Raw genomic sequence first — 21,243 nt, 5'->3', positions numbered from 1 at the left:
TGATAAATTTTTGAAGGTTGTTAAATAGTAAATTACGATTAGCCGGAAAAAAGTGAAAAGTTCCTGTGCGTATGTATGAAAACCAGAATGTTCTTTTGATAGTAACTTAGATATAATAAAAAAACGTTTTCATTGCATGAAAGCACTTTTGGGAAATTTTCACAACACTACGTTCTTTGGTATGTCAACAGAAGTAATAGAGTAGAAATTTGCCGCTTCTATTTGTAAAACTCCGGCCATCTTTGGCGAGGCGGGCCTTCTGTACGTACAAAATGCCGGGTTAACTAGTCATAATCTTTTCAAATTACTAGCTTCTCACGCCGCCTCCATTAGACAGTGAGTGTCTCCATGAGCGCCTCATTAGACACAGAGCCTCCGACTGAGTGTCAAAAATTTTTAGTGCGCACATTCATCATTTTCGTGGTAATTAATTTTTGACTAGTTGATACCAAATAAATTGGGTTAAAGCCTTATAAATCGTAATAATCAGCGAAAATTCGCCAAGTGCTCATTCGGTTTTATGCGGTTTGTTTTTTACATATGTACACATGAACTGAAATATATTTATAAGTACAGTAGATTCTGTTTTTATGCGGTTTTTTTTATGCGATTTTGAAATAGTGCGGTTTAAAAAAAAAATAAAAAATACATGTCGACCTATCAGGAGTTGTACATATAAACAAGATTCTAAACCAGCTAAGCGAAAACTCATCACCGATTACATCAGAAATGCTAGCCCTACAAGTATGGAACCGCCTGCATAACCATCTAGATCAGACGTGTACATTTCCTCAAGTGACGAAAGTGATTTCATGCCAAATCCCAAACAAATGCGCAACATGCGGATATTGGCTGATTCTATTTCTGACGATGTAAATTTATTTTTCGATTCTGCCGTTTCTTAAATAAAGATATAATTTTCAAAAATACAATTTTTTGTTTATGCGATTTTATTTAATTATTTCAGATTGATGCGGTCTATGGAACGTATCTATAGTTATAATATGGGACTAGTAACTTTTTTTATGCGATTACATTATTTCAGATTTATGCGGTTCTTAGCACTTTTGAAACGTATCTATAGTTTTACTGTAGAACTGGTAGCTTTTTTTATGCTGTTTCTTGTGGAACGTATTATATATACCGCATAAAAACAGAATCTACTGTATTTCATTTTACTTTGCACTTTCCATTTCGATTTGCCTTATCAGCTCCCGAACCGCTAGTAGTCATTAAGTACTTATAGACACATCTGTACTGCGTTACGAAGGTTATTTATTTTTATTATACATTTTTATACAAATACAATACATATTCACATATACATATACATATATATGTAAGCATGTACTCGTATAGTATATGCACCTGCGCTGCTTGAAAGTGGTGAATTCTGCAATTTTTTGTTCCAATTGCCAGATGACATTTTTTGTTGTAAATTTGCTTACTGCACACTTTTATTCTTTTGTTTTTCTTTCATTATTCTGTTGTTATTTCATGTTATGTCATACCAAATTTACTGCGTGAAAAATTAATTACATATGTATGCGCTTATATGTATGTATTATCTTTATGGCTGCACAATACACACATACACCTGCATTTGCAATTAGGTATTTGCCGGGGTTTTCCTATTTGATATGAGATTTATTTGTGACAATAATAAATTTCTTTATTATTGTAAGCATAAAACAGATATTTTGGGGTATTTCTGAAATTGCTGTATACACCAATAATGGAATCAACAAAAGCAACAATGCGTGAAGCTCTCAGTTGGGGGTGGTACTACTTGATTAGGGCAGCTTAAGCACAACAAAACTGCGAAACTTATGCACCGTTTATTGCTGATGCGTCAATTGCTGTACAGAATATGAAAGGCGTTCTTCATAGCCAACCAATTTGTGACCCAAAGTGACCCAAAATTAATTAAAGCCCCTACTGTCGTTGGCATTTCGTGCGAGTTCGGATAAAATTTCTTTCTTTCCCTACGACTCAAGCAACTTGCCGATGGAGAGAATGCCGAAGGTGGCGGCATCCGTGTACCGCTATCCTGCTCTCAGTAAATTTGAGAGAATCAGCCGATTTGCTGACGTGATAATTCTACATTTGTGTTGATTTTTCAGCCTAATCACTAACCAACATCACTTAACATGCCCGTCCTATTGTATGACAGAGAGGCATCATGAACCAATTACTAAAGGTCACGTAATCAGCCAACCGTGAATTTGCGAAAAAAGTTGGTGCCTTTGAAATTTTTCGTTTTGTTTACATTTCATTCTTCCGTATTGAAAAATCGGGCTGCTCTATTATTCCACGATTATAAACCACTTTCTACCATGAAAATCATATTTTATAAATACATACATGTTGATTCTCAAACCATTTTAGATACTTATAAATTTTACCATTAATAATCGAACTCAATCACAGCACTATTTTATTTTCTTTCTTTGTTCTCTTTCATTGTAAAATCTTATCAAAATAAATTTGGTGTCAAAAGCGGGACGTGACAGCCGGAAATTCACTTTTTTCGGTACACCTTTTTTGGTGTTTCGCCGAGCTCCTCCTCCTATATCTGGCGTGCGTCTTGCTGTTTTTCCACAAATGGAGGGACCTACAGCTTGAAGCCGGTTCCAAACGGCAGATGTTTTTAAGAGGATATTTTTCATGACAGAAATATGTACATTAGGACGTTTGCGATTCTCTGCCTCCTCATACATGGTTTGTTTTTAATTGGTTCATGGCGAAGCTTGGACGTAGACAGCATTCCAAGAAATATCCAGTGACTACACCGCCCTTGGCAGGGTCTGATGAACTGCTACTACAACAGCAACGCTATTCGATGGCCCGATTTTGAAGTACTCTCCGGAAGATTTATGCGCCACTTCAAAATGGTGACGCCAAGTGATCGTAATCTGAATCTAAGCGCTCTTCGGCAAAATAGTTTTTATGCAGAATACTGAGAGCCCGCTTCTACGTTTGTTGCTAAGTTCATTTTACCCCAAATTATGATAATACAAGTATACATATGCAGGTCACATATGCACAATCACTAAATTTGTTTGTATATTCATTTATTTATTATCTCCCTACCTCATTGAAGTCAAGGAATTTTTGACACTCAAAAGATCGGGATCACGGAATCGTTGTGACTGATATGAATTCATACGTGCCCAGGTGATATATGTCCATACATAAATACATACATAAAAACACATATGAGTGCCAATTGTGATAATACTGATTAATTATTTGCTTGTTTTGCTTGTTTGTTGTTGTGGTGATAAACAATAAATTTTGGTAATGATGCGATAATTCTTGAATGAATAAAACAATAAGTCATATGCCCTATGTGATGGTTTGTTATCAGACCTCCAAGTGTGTTTGTCAAAGATTGTGGCTGAAGTATGCGAATACTCACAGATATACATATCATGCATACATGCATATACTTTGCATGTCATCAGGTAATCGCTCTTATGTTTGCTTGTTATTCTTGTGCGATATATCAGTGAAATCAGAAAGTAGTGCATTGTTCTTTTTCTAAATACATTTTAGTGTATTTGAGCATGTTCTATGTGAAGCACATATGCATATATTATATTATATGTATGCATGTATGTATATATGAATATTTTTTAATATTTGAAAACCTGAGCTGATTTGTATAAGTTGATGATTATACGATTATTAACTCTTAAAGGGTTATGCTATTTTACATATTTTAAAGGCAATTTTCGTCATGCCGACGTAGTCCTCTTATATTTTTACTTTTAATAACAATAAACCTTAGCAAGAAAGAAACGGGAGTCAATGTATACATATGACGAACGGATGAATGGAAAAATAGCATCAGCTTTTGTCGAATGGACGAAGATTACCGGTGAAGTGCTAATGCCCTAAATGTTCTACATTGGAAAAAGTCTGCTCGTACACAAGTATTCGCGAAATATGAGAACAAGTTTATTTTTAAGATGATTTTTGAACTACAAGTGCCATTCAGATATTTCGAAGCAGCTTGCAGATGCACCAAATTGAGTTATTGGCTTCTTAACCTGTTTTCAAGCATATCCGAGATATATCCCTTGAACGTAGTCTGATCAATTCTGGGAATAAAGAGATTATGGGCATGCCGCACACTTTAAAGAATTCTCAAAAACCAGCACGTAGGAATAACTCACTCGCTCAAAACGTCCCTCGAACCTGCATGCCGATATATCCACCACAGTTTAACTTCTTGACATAAAGCTTTTTCAATGATTATATTTTAGTAATTGTCCCCTAAGGCACTGGTGAGAACATAGAGCTCTTAGGTAAGCCACAAAATATGCAGATATTCTCCACTATTATCTACACATTTGCGTGTAACGAAATTTCATTCATCATCATCAGGCTATGAATATTGTTATCTGGATGGTTTATAGGCGTGGCATCGGGCACTAAAACCGTCACGTCCACCTTTCATACAAATAGTATAAATCTTATGTTTTGCCGGTCCAAAATTTGCCGGAAATAACCCGATTAACCAAATAGTCTTCACAAGGAGTACATTCCTTTCCGCACTCTGTTCTAATCATGCCCGCGTGGGTGTACCAAGAAAGCGCGACTGGCAAATAAAAAGTGTCAATATGGGTCTTACCTTTTAATTTTCCTGATTGTGTTTCACTAGTAGGTATCTGCAATCACAAAAAAAAAACAAATTTACTTTAGTATTTATTTGAACATGCGTACATATGAATATATGTAGTAGAGACGCACGAGTAGTTCCGTTGACGAATGGGATGATTTTTAGAATGACGCTAAGCGAGTAAGGCTGCTGCTTTTTAAATCAATTTAGCATACAAATACATAATATATGTATATGTATGTATATATATTTTGAAAATAATCGACTAATAAAAAATTTAATCTGTTTTAAAACTAATCTTATCACAGGGACTGAAGAATGTGTCTAACAAGCATTTAGAGTACTTTATGTATAAGTACTCGTACATGTTCTTTTCCCGGATGCTTCCACCCCCTTCTCATAGGCCGAGCAATATATTATAATTGTTTCTAATATACATTTTGGTGGGTAAAACCTGATTAATATTAAAGGATACGGAAAACAATTAATCATTTATAGACGGGAGGCAGACATGCTTCGAATGGGGTTTAGGCTGGAGTGTTATCGGTTCATATTGCGGCGTCCACTTTCCACATATATACATACATACATACTCGTACAAGTTTACTAAGTTACTGACGGATATTTTCTCCATAAGTCATGCCTTTTAAAGTGAACTGAAGAAATTTAAACATTTTTCCTTAATAGATCAATAATCGAAACAACGTTGTATGGCTCTATAGAAGGGTCAGAAGATAATATTATATTTTAAAGTTTTGTTATTTTCCTCCTCTTAGCCCTTATGCGATGTTTAAAAAACACGTTCATGGGTAAAATTTTACCTATTCAGACTTGATTGGCCTAGAGATGGAGATAGGAGTAAAGATAGAAATAAAGATGGAGACAGCGATAGAGATGGAGATAGAGATAGAAATAGAGATGGAGACAGAGATAGAAATAGAGATGGAGATAGAGATAGAGATAGAGATAGAGATAGAGATAGGGATAGGGATAGGGATAGAGATAGAGATAGAGATAGACATAGAGGTAGAGATAGAGATAGAGATAGAGATAGAGATAGAGATAGAGATAGAGATAGAGATAGAGATAGAGATAGAGATAGAGATAGAGATAGAGATAGAGATAGAGATAGAGATAGAGATAGAGATAGAGATAGAGATAGAGATAGAGATAGAGATAGAGATAGAGATAGAGATAGAGATAGAGATGGAGATGGAGATGGAGATAGAGATAGAGATAGGAATAGAGATAGAGATAGAGATAGAGATAGAGATAGGGATAGAGATAGAAATAGAAATAGAGATAGAGATAGAGATAGAGATAGAGATAGAGATAGAGATAGAGATAGAGATAGAGATAGAGATAGAGATAGAGATAGAGATAGAGATAGAGATAGAGATAGAGATAGAGATAGAGATAGAGATAGAGATAGAAATAGAGATAAAGATAAAGTTAGAGATAGGGATAGAGATAGAGATAAAATTATACTATATACATAATATAATATTGTTTTTATTAATTTTAAAAATAAATTTGGTGCAAAAGTGAATAGCAGTTGTGTGTTTACTAACAAATATATATCATATATATTCCGACAAAAAATTATGAGAATTGGTCTATAAAATACTTGAGTTTTGCTTGTTTGTGAATTTTGATAATCCTTTTACTTTTTTCTTCTGGCTTGAGCCTTTCAGTTTTTTAAAGTTGAATCTTCTGTACATTTGCAGTACAATAAAGGTAACAGTGAAACAGGAAACAGGACCAGTAACTTGTTTTTCTATTTCGGACAAGTATTGCAAGAACGACGCGCACGTCCTCCATCTATTAAATTAAAACCGTAATATGACTAAATTCGAAATTTAGCAAATGCAGTCTAAAAAAAGGCCAAAATCGCTTAAGCGGTTATCGCGCCAATTACGGAGAGTCAAAAAAAATTAAAATTTGAAACAAATCCTTTCTGAAGGAAATTAAGTTTTGAAGAAAATATAAACACCAAACTCAAAATGTGTACAATTTCACTCGAACGGCGGCGAACTAAAGAATGTAGAAATCAAAAGGTTTACCAGAACTTTTAAAATTTTAAATTTAGTCATAAAAATCCGCTTTTTTTAAGAAACCCCAAATTTTGGAGTATTAAATTTGTTTTTTTATCTTATCATTTGGGCTAGTGCGTTAGTTTTTTTTTTTTTTTTGTAAGTAATCTTCAATCAGAAATATTGAAAACCAGCATCACTTAGCGAAACTATTTCTTCAAAAATATTTAATTATTACTGCTGGTCTAATATGCGTACATATTCGCACAGGGCGCCTCCGGGCGTTTACCTACGGTTCACTGGTTCGCTGCATTTGCTACCCGAAAAGTTAGTCGAATATACTGACCATAATCTGAGCTATTAACGGAACAATTAGCAAAATGAGGTGGGACGTTTTTCATATATAACAAAGAAAAACGGATTCCCTAAAAATTTTGAATAAAAGAACAAACAAAAAAGTTTCCAAATTTTCATTATCAAAAAAACAATTTTTTAAGTGTACGAGAGTCGTTTGAAAAGTCCATGTAAAGTCACAAAGATGGCACTACCGGCGCATATCGAGGTTATGTTTAGTTAGTAGCATCTCTTGGAAGAACACACAACAAGTTCCAGCCAGATCGGTATATTTCTTTGTGTTTGGCAGTCGTTTGAATCGAGGAAGTCGAGTGATTTTAAAAAAATGGACGAGAAAAAATTTCGTATGCTGATTAAATATTAAAAAATAAATAAATAGATTTCTGTTCGGTATTTGGCAGAGCTCCTCCTCCTATCTGTGATGTGCGTCTTGATGTTGTTCCACAAATGGAAACATTATTTTAAAAAATTAATGGATATAGGGGTCCAACTCAACCCTATGGTCCAGACAATCCCCTTGAACTACTATTTGTTCCCCAATTTGAAAAAATGGCTGGCGGGAAGAAGATTTTATACAAATGATGATGTAATTAAAAAACGAATGTCTATTTTTTAAACTTGGACAAGTCCCATTATACGGAAGTCATCAACAAACTAGAACAGCGTTGAGCGAAGTGTATAAGCCTTAAAGGAAACTATGTCGAAAAACAAATAAGTTTACCCCAAACAATTAAGTAGTTTTTATTAATGCACGGATTTTTCAAACAATCTTCGTCTATTACCTTTGAAATTAACAAAAAAATTTATAAAAATGTTGAAAAGAACCGAAAATATTTGACTTTAAGAAGGTTATAAAGGGTTTTTCAATAAGGGTGGGTAGATGTTGAAATGGAATAAAATGGCGTTTGCTGTGTGGCACGTAGCGCCGTCCTGCTGGAACCACATGCCGTCTAAGTCCACATGGTTCAATATGGGCCATAAGAAATTGGAAGGGCCACCACGTCTACCGAAAAATGGGCGCAATGCGCGCAACGTTTGCGTTAATGAACACTCATTTTGATAATAAAGTTTTATCATTTGAACGTGCTGTTCAATCGTGTAATTTGCCATGATGATTTGGCATAAACAACTGAATAATAAACAAAAGATTTGACAGATGCCACCAAAACAAAATGACTGCCACAGGGCGCCAAAATCGACCCGCGCCAATTGAAAAACCCTTTATAAAAATGTTCGGCATTGAATAAATCTCAAAATTATTTATAAAATATTTTTCAAAACTTTTTCATTTTACTTCTTATTATACCCAAGCCTGCAAACAAAGACATTTTCAGAAAAATTAAAGAAATACTTGAATAGCTAGACATCATATCGCTGAACTATGCAAAAGATATTTAACGGCGACTCAAGCTGGCAATGCGCTACATAAGAAGAAGAAGAAAAAGTATTTGTAAGTACCATATTGCAGAACCACTTAAGCATAATCTTAATTGGATTCTAAAATTATTTATAGAAGACGGAAATCATTAAAAATAAAAATTCCAAACTCTGAAAATGTAGTTTTTCAAGCGCTAAGCTTTATTTTTCGAACTCATTTCATGTATTCCACAAAGCGAAAATACCCACTGTATCACGTTGTTAAGGGGCGTTTCATTGTTTCTTCATGATAAGTTAAAGTTTAGAAAATCAATTTTATTTATATTTTATATTTTACCTCTAATCTGTAATCAACATTCAACATTCAAACGCAATACAAATTCGAAAATGGTTATCACTTTACATTGAAATTGCACTTTAGACCGAGTGACTGTATTGCTTGTAAACACACAATAACATTATTTACAAGAAATTGTGACAAATTACCTCCAGAAGTACGTCAACTCAAGTGGTTTCATTCATGCCAATCGACCGCATTAAAAAAACATCTTTCTCCGTGTGCGTCAACGATAACATATTGAACTCGGAATTTTATAAATCAAGAATATATAGAAAGTTTGCATAGACGAACACAAATACTGACACAGCATCACACAATTGTTGCCAAGTACGAATATGTAAAACGGGGGGCGGGAAAATTATAGTACTGAGCGAATATTTGCTAAATTCATTGTCATCTGCACACATTCAAGTGCCTACAGTGGGCGTCCAAAGAATGCATACACAACTACGCACAGCTGATTCTAGGAATTCAGATGGATTTTATATTTATAGAAAATATGTGCATATGCACATACATAAATACATATATTCTGAAGTCATCGTTTGGAAAAACGAAAGATTTTTAATATTATCAGTTTGCGACATTTAACAAGACTGACGCAAACAACAAACTTTAAAGCGCTTAAAATGGATAGCAATGATGTACAGCACGAATGAGGCCATCTAAAATACCAATGAGATCTGCAACTAAAAAATATGTAAAAAATTAAGCAGTTTTCTAAATTTTTAAATATTGCTTGCTTTTTTTATACAACTTTCTCGATTTTACTAGGGAATCTTAGTAATTTCTACATCTGATCAAAACCGAACGTTGTTAAAAAAGACTTTTTTCTTCATTTTCATGTTCACATGATGAAGTCCACAATTGCATTTAAGAAAACTAGTTCGATTGATAAGTCAGTTACTCAAACCTTATTTAAGAGTAACGAATGGATACACGCAAAAACGCGCAGAAAATCTTCGATGCGGTACCAGCTGGTGGCGGCAACAGAGATAAGGGAATGCCTCGTTTCCCTTGGAAAGATCAAGTGGAGCAGCACTTCGCCGTCAATATTGGTGTGTCCAACTGGTGCCTGTTCTCGTGAGAGATAAACGACTTCGCTTAAGCGGTTATCGTGTCAATCAAGAAGAAGAATATTTCAATTGTATCAAATTCCCTTCTAATTTCATTTAATATCGTTTGCCTTTTCGAATATGTGAAGAGCAATATTATTTTTTAAACTCTTCCTCTTCTTCTTGATTGGCGCGATATCCGCTTACGCGATTTTGGCCGAGTTTAACAAAGCGCGTCAGTCGTTTCTTTCTCGTGCTAACCGGCGTCAGTTGGACACACCAAGTGAAGCCAACAACTTCTCCACCTGATCTTTCCAACGCTGAGGAGGACTTTTTCTTCCTCTGCTACCACCAGCTGGTACCGCAACGAATACTTTCAGAGTCGGAGTGTTTGTATCCACTCGGGCGACATGACCCAGCCAACGTAGCCGCGGAATCTTTACACGCTGCGCTATGTCTGCGTCGTCGTAAAGCTCATCGTTCCAACGCCTACCATACTCGCCGTCACTAACGTGCAAAGGTCCAAAAATCTTCCGCAGAATTTTTCTCTCAAACACTCCAAGAGACGCCTCATCGGATGTTGTCATCGTCCAAGCTTCTGCGCTATACGTTAGGATGGGTGTGATGAGAGTCTTGTAGAGTGTTAGTTTTGTTCGTCGAGAGAGAACTTTACTACTCAAATGCCTACTTAGTCCAAAGTAGCAGAAGTGCTACTGTTGGATTTCAAGGCTGACATTGTTATCGATGTTGGTCCCTAGATAAACGAAGTCTTTCACAACCTCGAAATCATAACTGTCAACAGTGACGTGGGTGCCGATACGCGAGAGTGCCGACTGTTTGTTTGATGACTGGAGGTACTTCGTTTTGTCCTCGTTCACCGCCAGACCCATTCGCCTTGCCTCTTTATCCAGTTTGGAAAAGGGAGAAACCTTGTTTGGTATCAAACTTCAACTCTAGCCTGAGTAATTACTTGCCAGTATAATTTCTTGCATTTGTTATGTATATACATATAAACTTTTTTTTAAGGCTTACTGTACATATGAATTAACGAAGCACAGCAGATATGCTCAACGACCGAGACATGAATATTGTTATGCTTTCAAACATACACAAATTAGATTAAACCAAAGTCGATTGGGTGGATTAAGGTGCATCAGTTTTTCTGCAACTCATGGCAATGACAGCAAAAATATTTAAATCAAAAACAATCAATGCACGAGGCACAATTAAATGTTTGATTCGGTAAATTTCCGCGGTATTTGACATCAATAGAAATACACTCATAATTGGTTTTAGAGCATTTATTGCATGCATTTTATTCGAATGAATTATACAATAAAAATGAATAGCCGTTTTTTAATGCCAGTTGGGCTTGTGCGTGACTGACAATCGGTCCGACTTCCGGTTTCGATGCACACTGTGGGTAGAAAGAACTCGATAAAATGACTTGGACTCAATGTTACGTAACGGCATTTTGTAGTTTGCAGAAAAAAAATGTGGACTTATTCATTTTAAAGTAATTCCAATGAATTAACAACATACAAAATAGCAAACCTCCACTTTCGAATTTTTCACTCTTGCACAGAGAACCCGATAAATTGACCTAAGATTATGTCACAAATCATAAATTGAAGGGGTAGCTGGACTTGAATAGTGTCAAAGAGTTATGCGTCAGGAGATATAAATAAACAAAAAAAAAAAATAACAAATCTCGTATAAGCCTGACTAAACCAATTCGAGAAAATATCAAAACCAAATTCTCGCTGCACTTAAAAGTAATATTTTTTGCAGTGTGCGCTACTAAGCTTGCGTCAATGCAGTCTCCATGCAATAGACAAAAATAAGCGACAAGTGAATGCAAACAAATTATAACTAATTGTCGTAGCTCGAGTCAATGATCAGAGTGTTTTGGTCAACAAAGGTTTTGAGTTCAAAGCGAACTCACGTCAGAGATGCGATCTATACGAGCCAACAAATGCAATGGGCCAATGACAAGAGACGACGAATGTCAGCACGGGATGCATGCCGCAGACGTCCCTCCACGCTAAAAAATTGAAGCAATGATTTGAGCTTTGGAATTAAATTGATTAGCCACAAGCGAGCCTCTTTTTGTGTGGCAAGCTTTAGAAACGATTGTTTTTTTTCATTTTGCATGCCAAGTAAACATTATTATCTTGTTTTTGTGTTTATTAAAAAAATATAAATTTTTTTATTGTGTATACAGTTTTTAGTTTAAATACAAAAAATATCAGATGGCATTACTAGGGGAGCTAATGAGCATGCAATTTTTTAATTTTTTAAGCTGTGCTATGAGACTGAAAGTACAGAGAACAATGTATTGTTGTTGTTTTTTTGCTGGTAGCTAATAATTTAATGACTGATGCATTCATATTATAAAATTTTTAACAGCAAGCATTAAATAAATATTGATTCTTTATTACGCCACACATTCACTATTATAATTTTATTGAGTAGCTTTTTGCTACTAGCGAAATAAATGATTTCTGAATTGAAGCTGTCTGCCTTTTTATTGGTCGTTATTTACTGTTCTGATCTTGCTACGGTCAAGGACGTCTAAGATCACTTTTTGTCTGTATGTATTGTAATTTAAATGGATGCCAATGTTTATGTTGATTTTTTATATAATCCCGAAACATCGGGATTGCTCATTGAATAACATTTTTTAAAGTCACAAAAATATCAATTGGCCGTCTGATCTAAACAGGCGTATTTGGAGTGAAAAAAATTCTCCCAATACGCGAAGAAATCACTGCAAAAATGAAGCCAATATTTCCGTCAATGGCGAAGGCTACACGCAAATGATTCGCGTTTTCTTCAACGCCCATGGTCTGAGTGCTAAATGATTTCAGTAAAGCGGCGCGAAATCAGACCGATCGTGAGATCCTCATAAAACGCAGTCCAGGCAGCCGTGTATCTGAAATTATTCATGTGGCAAACAGTATTACATGCTATTTATTTGTACATAATTTGAAAACAGTTCTTGCTACTAGAAAAGTTGCCCTTGCAAATTAAACTTTTAAAGAGCTTGGATTAAATATGAGTTTTGGTGTAAGCTTTAATTTAATTTAATTTAACTGTCAAAGCATAACAAATTGTCCTAGTATTTATAAAAAAACAAAAAAATCGGGATCCCAATCTAGCATATCTAGCATTTTTATTTGCCTTATGGCTTTGTTTTACCTAATACGGCATTATAATGAATTAGTATGCATTCCTTTTTATACCCCCTTTAAGTACGCTTCATTACGTTTTATTCAAGTTGTGGTGCACTTGCTTGTGGCTTTATAGTCATTGAATGGTCTTGTGATTTGACCACAATTTAACTTTTGCTTTGTTGCTTTATTTCATTAACATAAAGTACATTCACCTTGCACGCGCTGTTCGGTATGACTTCTAGACGGATTTCCTGAAATATTAAAGATTTTCGTTTTCAAATTGGGTGCCTCTCAATTTGTGGGGGTAATTCGGTTGAATTCAATATTAATTAGATTGTGGATCTATGTACATACTCGTGCATATGTAAGTAGTGAGTAGTTAACGATTTGAATGTTCTATTAGATTTGAATGGGTTACCAGATAAAAGGTTAGGTTAAAAAAACCAGTTTCTCAAAACAATCCTTCCGATGTTTTCTAGTTTTTTTTATTAATAGCTGACACTACGCTCAGTAATTCCTGAAAGTTTCGTAAAGGGATTCTCTTAACTTTTTGGGTTATATTCAAATACGTTCAGCGAATCGCCATTTTGATACTTTGCCATATAATTAATAACTGTGTTAACAGTTCATGTGAAGCTTTTTAGCAATAAATTTTGAAATTTGAAAGTAGGAGTCCGAGCAGATGGGCTTAACTCCGCAATAATGAAAAGTCAACCATGGCCCTTAATATAACTATGGAATTTACTCCAGTGGTAGTATTGTCCAATAAATGAAATATCAAATTCTAGAACCTTTTTTTTAAAGGTTTTTGTACACTTGGGAACCGGCATCAAAAATGTAGATAATGTAAATAATGTCAGCTTTAAAATCTACCGCAAGATTATTCTGGCCAATACATAAATTCTACTTTGGATGAAGCATATAACTAAGAAGTAATATTCTCCCTCGACGAGCAGAAGCCATACTTTACAAGTCTCGCAGCATAACCGCATTAGCGCTCTCATTAGTGTATTTGACAGACAGAATCTGTCAAAATGTCCAAATGCACGCAAACGCATTTCCTTATGAGTTTTATGCGATAGTCCCTGATGATAGGAGAAGAAATAATGAGAAATAGTGAAAATACCAAGTGCAAACAGAGTTGGCTGAAGGTGGTGCTTTTAAATGGAGTTTGTTTGCGGAAGCACAAAGTTTTTGATCTAGTTTTTCCTAAGAAGAAGAAGACATGTTTTTGAAATACAAATCTATTCAAATACGATTGTGAACTCACAAGCGCACAGTTTTTAATTAGGGTTTCTAGAATTTTGTTTTGCTATGTAAAGGGTGATTTTTTAAGAGCTATAGGAAAGTTTTTCAAACAAACACACGTAAAATTCAGAAAAATGCATGAAATTTTTATTTAAATCGATAGTACGGTCCATATAATTTAATGTTTGAAGATTATTTCATGCAAATGTTGACCGCGACTGCGCTTCAAATGGTCCATCCCCTTAGACCAATTTTCGCATACTCTTTCCAATGTTTCGGCCGGTATCTCACATATAAATGGTTTAATGTTGTCTTCCAATGCGTTAATTAAAACAGGCTTGTCTGAATAGACATGAGCTTTAACAAAGCCCCACAAAAAATAATCTAAAGGCGTTATATCGCACGATCTGGGTGGCCAATTGACAGGTCCCGAACGTGAAATAAAATGTCCACCGAACTCGCCTCTCAACAAATCCGTTATTACGCGTGCTGTGTGGCATGTGATACCTCCAGCCCATAAACCACACCAAACTGTGACCTTTTCTGGATATATTGGTAGCTCTTGCAATTCATCTGGCTGATCTTCACTCCAAAATCGACAATTCTGCTTACTTACGGACCCTTTGATTCAAAAATGAGCTTTGTCGGTGAACACAATTTTTCGATAAAAAAGTGGATCTTAAACTTTCTTAACAGAACACGCATTTTTATAATAAAAATCAATGATTTGCAAGCGTTGTTCGTTTGTAAGACGATTCATGGTCAAATTATAGACCGAACTGAAGATGTTTGACAGTGAAACAAAACACGAAACGTGCGTCAGCTGTTTAAACCAACTGTTTAAAAAGATAATAGCTAAAAAATCACTCTTTAGTTCGTTTTTTTGTTTGAGTGTTCATTATTTTTTCATAAAAGCATAATTAAAAGCATTGCAAAAATGAAAAAAATTCCGCCAGCATTTCATCACAAGTCCACAGTTTTTAATTAGAGTTTCTAGAAAATGTTTTTGATATCTAGTTTTATATATTATTAAATTTTAATACAACAAAGTGCCAGTTTTAAGTTTCTAAACAATTCTGTTGATTTTTCACAATTTTTTCCTTGTGCATTTTTTCATATTAAAAAAATTCGTGCACTTGTCTTTTATTTATTTATTTATTCAAAAACAAAAAAGAAGATAATTAGTGAAAATGTTGCGGTGCTATAGTTTTTTCGCGCACTGTATTTAGCATTGGCTAATGACTCACAAATAAATGTCGACATAACCAACTACAAATATCTAAGCCGATATGCTGAGGGCTAAGCGAAATATTGTCAGCTGCTGAAATAAAAAAATAAAATATAAATAAGTTATCAACACCAGTTTTTCATTCATAACTTCTAGCTTACTATTGAATACTACATATGTGTATACTATATATACGTATATATATGTATGTACGTACCTAAAGAGTAAGAAAAAAGGAATGTGATAAAAAAGTGAAAAACGCACCTTTTTTTGTTAGATATTCACATACATATATGTACAAGTAAACAAATACCATTGATTAGCATAAAGCCTTACAATTTACGAGTATAAAGGCTAAGAGTGAATAAGCAATCAATCAATCGTAATTCAATTCAATGCATACAAATTCGTTTGACGCGAATTAAAAAATTATAATTACCTTGACTTTAACTTTCGGCTCTAATAATTTTACCCACTTGAGTTTCCTTCCATATCGAAATATGCATGCATATGTATGTACATATGTATATAAAATTATATACATATGTACTTACGCACTTAATTACTTGGTCCGAAGAATCTGAGTTTTTAAAGATGATCATAGAATAAATACTGATTTACAGACCGCGAAACAATCGACAAGCAAAAAAACACTTCAAAAATTGTCTCAAGTGGAGTCGCTGATAACAAATCATGAACCAGATTTGCCGCTAGCCTGTGCGGTTATACCTCAAGAATGATAGAATAGTACTGAATTCGCCTTGGTTATACTTCATAAAACTGATATAACTTACTTTTTTACTTTACAAAACAAATGTAATTTTAGGCAGCTGCCAAGATGTGTTCATTTATACCAGTTGCTTCATCTATTCGCCACATGTTAACGGTTGGCGAAGAGGCCTAGTGTTTCTTCTTCAAATTCTCAAATGATATTCGCAATGAAGAAATCACACTCGAGTACCCAACTTACAAAGCAAACACAGTTGGTTGGTGTTCTGCTGAGTTATTTTGAAATGAAAGTTCCAGATCGACAATGTAAAATGTTAAAGTGAGCAATTAAGAAAAAATTATGTAGTTATTTCTGGTACCTGTCACAAAATTTGAAAAAGCCGTGATGACAAAAAATTATATTATCTTAGACTGCTATTATTTTGAATGAAATATTATATATTTTCTGTTTTTTTTTTTCAAAATTAATTAAATACAAGCGAACTTAGTTTACTTCCAGATTTACGGTGATTAGAATTTGTTGTGTAATCATGTTTAGTTTTGTTTTTGGTTTCCATTCGTGATAGCACCAAATTAACGAATGTGAAGGCACTTATATCTTTTTAATGTGAGCAAACAAAACAAATTGCGAAGCATAATGCACATGCATTCATATACAAGGTGGCGCAAAATTAATCACCCTATCAGAAGATTTATAATTTTTGCAAGTTCCATCATACGTCAAGCATATTTAACACTTATGAACTAGAAAGCTGCAGCATATAAACCAGCAAGTAATGCAGCGTGTAAAGGTCAAGATGAAGATTTCCATCACTCAAAACATTTTTTTTATTTATTAAAAAATTTATTTAAAAACAAAATTGATTGATTAATTTTGCGCCACCTTGTACATATGCAATATCTAGGAGCCAGAGCGCAGATTAATTCATAATGCGGACATGCCAATAGATTCCTTTTTATATGGTTATATAAATGCCGCCGTAACCGAATGGGTTGGTGCGTGATTACCATCCGGAATTCACCGAGAGAACGTTGGTTCGAATCTCGGTGAAGCACCGAAATTAAGAAAAACATTTTTCTAATAGCGGTCTCCCCACGGCAGGCAGTGGCAAACCTCCGAATGTATTTCTCCCATGAAAAAGCTCCTCATAAAAATATCTGCCGTTCGGAATCGGCTTGAAACTGTAGGTCCCTCCATTTGTGGAACAACATCAAGACGCACACCACAAATAGGAGGAGGAGCTCGGCCAAACACCCAAAAAGGGTGTACGCGCCAATTATATGTATATATATATAAATTTTAAGTATGCACATTGGCGTAAATTCGATCAAAGTTGCTTTACACTTAACAAAGGTATAATTACTAATCGATTCCCTTCATTTTCATAAGAAAATACACGACCATTTAGTCTAAGAATAGGAGGGTGATTTTTATAAACGCTGAAACGAATAATAAGCTGACGACAATTGAAGGACCCTTCGGACCACCCACGACCGATGGTTTTTTATGAGAAGTTTTTCTTTGTCTATCCCTGCCGAGGAGCGATCGTTGGACAGTGCCATACAAGTCGATCCCAAAAAATCTCTAAGCGGTATTTTTTCACCGGAAATAATAATATAAATAAACTCCACCTCATTTGTGGTAAAGTACACTATGCAACAAAACGAATTTTTTTAACTATGAGCCAATACTAGAAAATTTCTATGTTACATAAAGACAGACCATGAAAATTATGGTTTACGTTATGCAGCGTTTTTTTATACTACAGGACAGATTAGTAGTGCAATTAAAGATAGCAGTTAAATTGAAAATCTGAACGTCTTATTGCTGTGTCCCGCTAATATCAGAAAGTAAAATTTTATGTACATATGTAATTCTGGCATCAGGCACTACATTTATAGATATAGGAATACAACTTAGATAAACTGTTTTAATACAACAAGAAAACCAAATATACAATAAGTTTACATTCGCATATTGTTAGTTACATACAGTGCATTAAATTACTATAGCTCGGGAACCTTTTGACACATTTTAGCAATTTATTTGTTTCTTATTTAAATTTAATTTTTTTTTAATACAGTTCATTCTACTACAAAAACCATATACGAGAAAATACAAGTTTGTGCTAGTTAAAAAAAAATATCAATAAATTGTCATCAACATTTTCAGCTTTTAATCAGAATTTTTAGAAAAGTTGCAAGTGTGTATTTTTATTGGTTTTTGGTAATTCTGTTTAGGGATTTTTAATTTGTTTTTGTTTTTTTTTTTTTTGTTTTTAGCCCATTGAATTTCAGTCTAATAATATGTAAAATATAATATTATATAATAAAAAAATTGTTGTTGGTTTTTGGTAATTCTTTTTTGGGATTTAAAATTTTTTTTTTTTGTTTGGCAGTTTTGTGCATTTTCTCCATACATATAAGGAATGAACGAATACCCGACATTTTGCCGTGTGGAATCCGTGGAATGTGGACTCAGAATAGCATATGGCGTAAAAACAATTTTCGTCAACATTTCAGGTTATGCAATATCATGAAACATTTCTCTAACCCTCCGTTGGACACTCGAGTCTGGCCAAATTTTTTTAAGTTTGGTAGTGAATTTAACATATTTAATATATATTGTAGCTAACGACTTGAGCTTCCAGGTAACTTCCTAAAATGTAATTTTCAATTGATTTATGGATATAACCTTTTATAGAGGATCATCCGACAGGGCGAAAAAAGGCCAGACCCGAGAGAACAAACGAAGGCTTTGAAAAAAAAGGTGTCCAATGGAGGGTTAATATCGTAGTAGTATCTCAAAGTGCTGCTCTTTTTCTCTTAAACCACATCTGGCGTAATTCTGTATTCAGATTCGGCTTCATTATATTCAAAAAATGAAGCCCTGTTTCTGGTTAGAAATTTGTGTTGCCCTGCGCTTTTCAATATGAATTTTGATACTGTAATGTTACATAAAATGCCTCAGAAATTTTTGAGATTTTTTCAATATTGAAAATTATCATTCTTAAATCATAATAGTATTTTTCACTGATTAACTCTACGTACTTACATACATATGTTTCGAAAAATTATGGATATCTCAGTTTGAAATCTACAGAGGTTACAGGGCAAACATATTCCAAACAATTGATAAAAAAATATGAGAACCGTCTTAAAAGAACACGAGCAAAATAGTTTATTTTTCCAAAAATGGTTTATCAAATGTTTCTATTTCATTCTTAAAAAACACGACCAAAATAGTTTTTTTTCCAAAAATGGTTTCTTGAAAATTTGTATTCCATTCTTAAGGAAAAAACACCACCAAAATAGTTTTTATTTAAAATTTTATTTAAAATGTATATTTTGGAGTATATTTACATAGGGCTTCAAGTTTCAACTTGGCATATATGTATATATATTTAATATTTCAACCATGGGATATACATATATATATATACTTGTATTTTTGAAAAAATTGAAAATATAAATATTTTTGATATGAAGTATCTTAAGTTCTTTTTAAAAAATGTACACCTCTTTTCCCAATTTTTCAGAAAAATATATGTATTTATTTATATATTTTTTCGTGCTACCTACGTGAAACATAGGGCCTCAAAAAACAGACCTTTTAAATAAAAATATTTAAGAATCTTCGTTTGGAAAAAAACTATTTTGGTCGTATTTTTTTAAGAAAACAGATGACAGTAATAACATAAATAGAATTATAGAAAATTATGTTGTGCTAGTAAAATTGTAACTAAATGCTACCAAAGACAATAATGTTCTCTTCCAAAGGGAAGGGGCATTTTCATTCCAAACCCTAACACCTAACTAACGGCGGCCGCCGTAGCCGAATGGGTTGGTGCGTGATTACCATTCGGAATTCACACAGAGAACGTTGGTTAGAATCTCGGTGAAACCAAAATTAATAAAAAAAAAACATTTTTCTAATAGCGGTCGCCCCTCGACAGGTAATGGCAAACCTCCGAGTGTATTTCTGCCATGAAAAAGCTCCTCATAAAAATATCTGCCGTTCTGAGTCGGCTTGAAACTGTAGGTCCCTCCATTTGTGGAAAACATCAAGACGCACACCGCTCCTATTTGCGGAGGAGCTCAGCCAAACACCCAAACAAAAAATACATTTCAGAATAATGCAAATTTATAAAGACTTTTTCAGTTTAGTACTACACTTCAAACATATTGTGAGAAAGGTGTACAATATCCAAAATACCTAAATCTTATGGCATGAAGTCGATCCATTATGCGGACTTCGAAGCAGTGCACGACTCTACAAGATATTTATCAGAGCTCGCAAAATTTGTTTTTTCCTTTATTTAATTATTCCTAAATACTTTCCTAAATTTTACTATACACTCACGCTTACGTACTGAATTTTTTTTATTAAACATGAATACAAAAAATTTCGCTATAAATGTAATTAAAATAGTACATTCAGTAGTTAATTGTTAGTTATCGAGTTATTTTTGTGAGGATGAATACATCTGCTTTGTACACCTCACCGCAATTGTAATACTCGTAAAAGTAAATAAATACTCGTACGTAATTGAAAGGCAAGTTTAAAAAAAACAATCACGTGTGCATTTTATTATTTCCACGTTACTATCGTCAATACGGAAATTTGTCATACGCGTACACAATAATAAAAGAATCAAAATAAATACATACATACGTTTTGTTGATAAATTTATTAACTAGACAGAATGAGGAAAAAATAATATATGTAAGTAAAATATTATTGCTGGTTTTGAGCGTCTGAAAGCGGAAGTTCTACGCAAAAAATAGAACGCACTTAATCAGCAAACGCCCACCCGGTGCCAGTGTCGCTGATGCAGGCAGTTGTGTGTTTGTACATGCGTTTGTAAGTCGACCGCTTAATTGCGTGCAAAGCATTCAAATCTTTACACTTCTGGTTCCATAGTCTAGCCGCTGTAAAATGCATTCCTCACAAATTTTGTTTTTTTTTTTTGGTTTGCTCGTATTTGGTATTCGTATTATGTCGGTTTTGCTTGTTGCTGTGATTGATGGAATGCGCTGAACGTTATTGTTACTGCGTTTAAGTGCCCATTTACA

At 34.1% G+C, this 21,243-nt stretch overlaps 1 protein-coding gene across 2 annotated transcripts in view; it reads right to left on the bottom strand.

The window, feature by feature from the left end:
• LOC129240290 (facilitated trehalose transporter Tret1-2 homolog) overlaps nucleotides 1–21,243 on the bottom strand; it is a 121,407-nt gene that overhangs the window by 59,059 nt on the left and 41,105 nt on the right. For both annotated transcript variants that reach the window (XM_054875998.1, XM_054875999.1), the window contains exon 2: nucleotides 4,640–4,676. The gene's annotated coding sequence lies outside the window, so the exon portion shown is untranslated. The remainder of the gene's footprint in view (nucleotides 1–4,639; nucleotides 4,677–21,243) is intronic.

This window comes from Anastrepha obliqua, chromosome 3, assembly GCF_027943255.1.
Source record: "Anastrepha obliqua isolate idAnaObli1 chromosome 3, idAnaObli1_1.0, whole genome shotgun sequence".
Taxonomy (NCBI): Eukaryota; Metazoa; Arthropoda; class Insecta; order Diptera; family Tephritidae; genus Anastrepha; species Anastrepha obliqua.
Note: the sequence above shows the minus strand (reverse complement) of the source record. Positions and strands in the feature narration are given on the sequence as shown.